Below are 7720 nucleotides of genomic sequence, written 5' to 3'. Positions count from 1 at the left end.
CTGAGCAAATGAATAGTTTACACATCTTTTTCTCATTCTCTGGCCAAAATTACAATGAAATGTGATGGCAATAAGCAGACAGGTTTGACTTCTTGAATGGTTACTGACTTTTTTCACCTTATACTGTACTTTTGACCATTCTTTATGTGATCACTATTTAATATAAAATGACAAATCCTTCCTCAATCCTAAGCATGAAACCAGACTCAGAACTGCTGAATTCATGAGAAACATTACAACATAGGGAACAGAGAAGTCTTTCTTAAGTGCAGTTGTATCCAGTTTTTAAACACTAAGACCCAGAAGGATGAGGATTAGGAACAATTTAGGAGACCGACAGTCCTACTAAAACAAAGCTTGTAAGTTCCTAATACACTCAATAGAAAAACAATGTGCCTTGAAAAGACCTGCAGAATAAGGCAGCCAAAATAGTTGCACTGGATCTGAACCATAATTATTCCCATTCTCTTCTTTTTCTTTTTTGGATTTACCTTAAGGTAGAGGCGTTGTTACAGACCAAAAATTAGCAGTCCAGTATAAACAGATTTTTAATGCTTAAAATAATGATTTTGATGTTTGTATGTCACTTATTTTTTTGAGAGTCTCCCACACAGTTTTGTGCTGACAGTTCATTAGAAAAGAGAAGGTTACAAGGGTTAAAGTTTAATTCTGAATTGTTCCTTTAAGGAAAGAAAGCATTTGTGAGTGAGTTTCAATTGTTTTCCTGTTTAACATTCAATGGTGCTTTTTATCATACAGTTACTTCACAATTGTGTTTAACATGTATTCCCTGCCATACTGAACTGAACTTCTTTTGTAGCTGATCTGTAGTGATGTTAATCTTGTTTTATACAATAATATCATAAAGGTTTAAAGTAATCTGATATTTACTGGCATGTCCCAGCACTCCCATTCTGCAGTGCAAACAATTGCTATTTTCTCAAACGATATTCAGACAATGTAGCAGGAGTTGAATTTTGTTGGATTTCCTAAGCTGAGCAGAAGAAAGTATTGTTTCCTCCTTTGCAATATTTTAGCAAAAGAAATTTGAATAAATACTAGGAGAACTCACAGAGGTACAACGAGTTGCCATGTTACCTATAAAATATTTTGTGCTAGGTTTTCCCAGGAAGTTGAGTTCTTTCACTTCTATAGACCTTTCAGTATAAGGCAAGTTTATTTCTTGGCTATGGTTGCAAGTTGCGCCCAAGAATTGATCCAGAGCAGAATGCGTCCTTTACAGTATTTGCAGATTTGGTCATGAAGCCATTAACAATCTTCCCTCCATTTTTCTGAAGCTTGTGTTCCTTTCTTCATCCAGGTAAAATTTGGTTGGTATCTATAGATGTTTTTCGTAATTAAGGTCTGATGTAAGGCAGATGTACTGTGGCCCTATATATGCAGATTAGTTGGAGCAGAGCTGCTGGTAAGACTGAAAGAGTCACCTACGAGTCTGGCCAGATTTCAGGGTAGATCAATTCACAGTTTGTGCATGAACCCATCCTGCAGTTTCAATTGGGGAAGCTTCTCTCTTTACTTTTTAAAATTATGTACTCTCTTTGAAATTGCTGCTGGGTCATCCCAGAAATGGATACATACTTGTGGTAGCGCTGAATTTTATATTCTCAAAGACTGTAAAATCTTTTTGGATTTCACTACACGGAATGTACTAGATACATGTGCTATCTAAATAGGTCAGAGGTTTAGTAAACTCTAAATATGAACTTCTGGAATAATGATAAACATGTTTCATCTGATTTATTTAAAGATATTTATTTTTTATTCAGTGCAATAATTATATTTGTTTGAAAACACAGTTGTACCGCTACTGAATAGTATCTTGCTCTGTAAGAAATGATAGGACTCCAATTTGAGCAGGAGTTAGAGATGTGTTTATACTGAGCATGTATTCAAGTGAAAGATGTTTTCCTGGGTCAAGTAAGACATAAACAGTACATGCAGTACTGTAATTTAATGCAGAATCTGAATCTAAGAGCTCATGGATCTCATCTAATTCAATGCTAAGAGAGAACTGGATCACCTTCTTTGTACACCTGTATAAAGCAGATAATACAATTAGTTCATGCTCTGTTTGGGATCACAATGATAGAGGAATAAGGGGCTTTATACGGATTCAAATTTTCAAGGTCAACTTTGAATTGAATTGAAGGCTGTAGCCTGATGGTTCAGAAGGTAGCCATTTGCCATTGATAATCTGGACAGAGTTTTTTCCTCTCCATGTGTTGAGTTTGACAATTGATGAATCTATAAAACTGAGACATATAACCTTGGTCTGAGGTAATCAAAAGACAGTGAATCTCTCACTTTCTGTTCAAGAAATCTTTTAAAAGTTTTGCAAGATTGAAACTTATGTTGTTTTGTGACTTCAGCTTAGTCAAAGCACCAACAAAGTAAAACCTACTCAGTGTGATGAATGAGTAGGGAATACAACTCTGAAGGAAGATTTCCTTATTGCATTTTCAATATTTCAGCCTCCTTTCTATATTAAGAAAGTTCCTTGTTTTATGTATTAACATTAAACCAAATGTTTTTCAATGAAAATAGTGCCATCAAGGATAATAGCTGTAAATGACAATCTTTCGTTATGTATCCTATGTGCACATTCGGACTGAGCTGCCAATAAGCAAAATATTACCTTAATTCACTGTCAGTAGCTTGAAGGAAATAACTGACACAGGTTAAGACTCATTTAGATAATGAGCTAACCCGGACAGTAAGATTGTCCCATTGAGATTAAGCCACCAGTCTGTATTTCAAGGTTACAGACAGTGAAATTATGGGATGCATGTAGATATAGAGAGTTTTAACTTAGTAATTTTCGGTCATAGATGAAGAATGCCTATAAACATTTTTCTACAGACTTTGAGATCTGTTGACAATTTACAACTATCAAGATTTACAGTGCTTGAAGAGGCACTTGAAATAGGGGAATTAAGCAAACTTTTATGGCAGACATTGAAAAAAGTCAAGCTCTAAAATTGAAAGCTATGGTTGTGAGCTTTTGGAAGACAGTAGAGAGTGTTTGTTCATGCAGGTGAATGCAGCTGTAGCAAAATTTATTTCTACATCAGTAATAATAATGAAAAGAAAACAACCCAAGAAGTGGTTTGTTAAAAATATTTATGGCCTACAGTGCAAGATCTCAACAAGCAGAAGATTTTTGGTTTTGTGGCAGCCAAAGGAAAAGAGAAAACTGATGTGTCTTCACATGAAGAGAGAATGTTTAATGAATTGACAGGCACAAGTACAATGCTAGTGAATTGGATTCTTTGGTAGAACTTTTTTCTTGGATGACTGTGCATGGACAATGTCTTTTGGAGGATGTCCCACCTCCAGTGGGCAGGGTGATCTTTGTCATGAGAATAAATTGCTCTTAACTGACCAGGCACTTAGTTCTTCTGTAATTCTACACTATTAATTTTATGATTGTGTTTCTACCTCTTCTTCCTACCAGGGAACTTTCAGACACGGCAATCTGCATCTCTCAGGAAAGCTGCTTTGACATCTTTTTAGTTACATTTCCCAGCTCAGGATGTTCCCAGATGAGTCTTGCCCCTGGTAAGAAGCTCTTAATAAATAACATACACTGCAACACCCATTTCTCTCCCTCACCTCTCCCAAGACAGATGGATGATTGGCTGGTTTCCTCCACATCTGCATTTTTCCAGGTTTCACAAGTCTTTGTAGTTCTTCAGCCCCAAGGAAGAACTTAGCCACCTGAAACTAGAATTTCTGGAGAGCTGTTGCTGAACTTAGAGCATTGCAATGAGGGGAAGAGGTCTTTATTATCATCACCATGTTTACCTATGTTCTTGAGCCATTGTGCATCCGATACTGACCTCTCTCTTATTTACATGCTTTGCTTTTCAGGATGACTTGTATTCCCCTTTACTTGGCACACGGTGCATACAGTGACAGGGCTATTTTGCAATTGCCCAGCATGATCTTCACTTCTGTGGTTATGCTTCTGTTTCACTTTATAGCTGGTGGAGTGGGTCTTGGACGTATATAGGTCAGAACAATATCTTTTGAAATACAAAGCTTAGTTACAGGCTTACATGCTTTCCTTACTTATGAACTTAAAGGATTCTTCACTAATTATGTCTAATGAGTATTTATCAGTCACTGACTGTAGTTTTGTGTCTCAAGTGGGTAGGGAAGAAAAGCCTAGAAAATTGCCACGTAGTTTGTTAGAGACCTATTCCAAGAGAGACATTCAGTATCAAATCAGGTAACTGTGCAACATCTGGAGGAAAGATACTAAGAAACAGCAAAGGCTTAGTAGGTTCCCTGAGTCATTAAGATAGACTGTTGGTCTGTATTATGGACCTAGAACCTAAAGGGAATTTTGGGAATAGATCTCCTAATGTTTGTGTAAAATGACAAAGAAATTTGTGAAATATCAAGCAAACAGTGCACTGACCAAAGCCTGACTGTTGAACAGAAGATATTTTAGTCATAGATGGTGAATACAGCATGTGGTATAGTATACATTTTAAATGATGAATGATGTTTACATGGCATCAAGCATAATCCTACACTAGTGGAAATATTACACATTTATAAAATAGATATGTGTAGAAAATAGATCTGAAAAGAGAGATGTGAAGGTCCTATTGGTTTCTAAAAGGTGCTACACAGAGGCTTAGCATCCTAAAATCAGAGACTGGTGTGAAAGTCTTGCTCTTTCTGCGACAATCTTGCAAAACATATCAAGAAAGGGCTCTTACCGTAGGGTTTTTTCATTTGAGAAGGCAATTTGCAACACCTAAAACTGTTCCTCTGAAGCATCTGGACATCCTTGGTCCTGAATTACAAGCCATTATCTTAGATTCATCAGTGTGTAGAAAACATTCCTGTCTGTCTGCAGTTCTGGAAAGCTTTAGAGAAAGTGTAACAGGGAAGAAAAAAAATTATCATGTATAAGCAATGGAAGATAAGAGGAGAAGATGACAGGGTTAAGCTAAGTAGCCTAGAAGAGGAAAGGTCTGAGAGTAAATTATATCAGTCTATAAATAGCTTTAAGGCAATAATAATGTAAATGAAGGAAGGGAATTATTCACAGTCTCAGAAGGTGATAGAATGAGAAATCAAAGCTGGAAGCTAAGACAGGAAAAGCTGAGATGGGACTTTCTGGACTAGAGGAACAATCAAGCTTTGGAAGAGATCAGGGGAAGAAATTAGGGCATGATTTACCAGATATCCAAGAACAGATTAGTTAATCCACTAGCAGAAATGATTTATGACTGGAAATACTGTTGAATGGCCATTTTTAGTCCCGATATCTGATTTTCTGAACAATTTCCTAATGTAAATGTTGAGAGTATCTCACCTTAGGACCTGTCTCCATTGCTGGGGAAATGAGTGCTGACCTCGTTGTACGGACAGCTAGATTGTATACACTGAAACCAGCTTCAAAAGACCTGTCATACAGTGAAACTCCACTTCTAGTGAAGTTGCTTCAAAATCTGAAGTTGGTGCAATGCAGTGGCATGTACAGATGCCAAGTTAACTTTGTTATGAAAGAAGTAGCTTTGTTTTCTCAGTTATTGAATGAGCTTTTCAGAGAGGTATCATTTTGCAACACTTGGAATTCAAGCTGAAATAAAGTGCTGTAATTTCTGCCATAGACCATTTCTTAACATACACAATTTTCATAAGATATTTTCAGTTTTGCTATTGAGCTTTTGAGAATAAAATAATAATTCTGGAATCTCAAAGTGATTAAATTAAAATAAACCAAATAACCACAGGAAAATTCCATGAGAAAATGACCTTTAGAAAAACATTTGTTAGTCATTTGTAATCTCCATTTTCATTCTTAGGAATTATATTTCTAATAGAGTTAAATTTGCGAAGATATCAATAGACTTTTAGTGTTGCTGACCCAAAATAAAATGAAATTTGTCATCGCAAAGCTTAAGTGTATTAATTGTCTAGAAATATGTTCCTTCTACTGAAGGTGTGTCCTATTAAGAAATTATTTCTAGTGTAGTTTTTAGCGTATGTGTTATATTTATTGTTTTAATTTGTTGGCAGTAGAATTGTATTCACATTTAATGTCCTGATACTGATCTATGCTTTAGTATTATAGAGCAAGAAATCACAGGCAGGTATTATCTAGTTTTCTCCTCTCTTTAGGGGATCAGATTCCTTCCTGCTGAAAATAGGTACACACCTCCTTGGAGGTCCATGGTCTACATCTATTTCCAGTTTCTAATTCAAAAAAGAGTCTTGCGTTTCCTATTTGTCTTGCATGTTTTCCACTACAGCAGCCTTACCAGCCTCACTGGAGTTGCACCTGTTTTACACTGCCTGCAACAGAAGGTCTGGGTCTATAGGGAAGAGGGAAAGTAGGCAGGGGCTGGGCTGCTCTCTGAGTTAGAGATGAGACAAACCAGGAGCAACCCCACTGAAATCAGGGGACTGGCCATGCTTTGAAACTGTGATAGAAATAAAAGGAGAAATTGTCTTTTCACTTTTATGGAAGCATGCTGGACCCAAGAAATGCCAGATGTATTGACCGCTTTCTAGGGGCTGGTTATCCAGCTCTGACTTAGATAACTTGACCTTGAGCTAAGAGGATCCCTCTTGCTGAGAGGAGGTACCAGCTGCAGTAAGGATTTAACTTGGCCAGTAGCATAAAGGTGAGAAAGGCTGAAGGCCTCTTTATTCCCATCACTGAGTGATTTCAGCTTCCTCCATGTTCTGCTTCATTATATTCTTTTTAAATGCACTTAACCTTCCCAATGGCCTACAGCTGAAGTAACAGCATGTTGGTGTTGCAAGCAACAGTCAAAGCTGTACACAGCTGTAAGAAATCAATACAGAACTTTCTAGAATACTTATTATTGCATTTTTTGGGTATACTGGAGCTCAAAGTGTCATGGAAGATCTGAGTATGATTATTAATGAACCTCAGAGGTCAGAGAAGTGGGAGAGTTCATAAACTGCTACAGTCTTGTAACTCACAGTACAAAATTCAATTGTTAGTGTCTGTAAATGTTTCCAATGTGTTGTGTGTCAGTGCAACATCCTGGAACTGCAATCAACAATGTAAGAGAAAATTCATGGAGTGAACCTGTGAATAACTGTATAAGTTGTCAAGTGGTGTTGCTGAGTTAATATGTTGTTAATATATAACAGTGTATTATGAAGCAGTAAAGAACCTAACATACTGGCTGCACTTAACACCAGCGGGCACTTTGCTGTCACTGTATTGGAACAACAGATTGGTTATTTTAATTATTCTCTGCCCTTTTTTATTCTTCTAAACACAGAACCAGACTGGTGGCATCATGGGCAGACTTTATTTTCCGCACTTTGTTATCTGAATGTGCTTTCAAATAAAGCAAGAGAGTGGATTGGTGTTGCTACCTGTTGTTTTGTCTCTGGTTTTTGATCACAAAATTGTATGTTTTCACATCAAGACTGTGTTTGGTGTCATTTCAGTGCAAGCCATAACCCACATGTGCCTGCGGTCAAGTGCTTTGTCATGACTTGAGTGATGCAGAAAGAGGGTGAGGCCCAGTTTGGTGTAGTGAGAAGCACCCAAAGCCTGAGGTTAAGAAGTTGTTTGTCCTTGTCTCTGCCACCCTGATTAAAAGGATTCTCTAAATAAACAACAAAACACTTTATCCACTTCTTTTCCCCTCTTTCCCCATGACCCCAAAGACAGCTGGCAGCTCTGGCCAAGGGA

This window comes from Pelecanus crispus, chromosome 3, assembly GCF_030463565.1.
Source record: "Pelecanus crispus isolate bPelCri1 chromosome 3, bPelCri1.pri, whole genome shotgun sequence".
In the NCBI taxonomy this organism is placed as follows: domain Eukaryota; kingdom Metazoa; phylum Chordata; class Aves; order Pelecaniformes; family Pelecanidae; genus Pelecanus; species Pelecanus crispus.
This window is presented reverse-complemented; position numbering follows the sequence as displayed.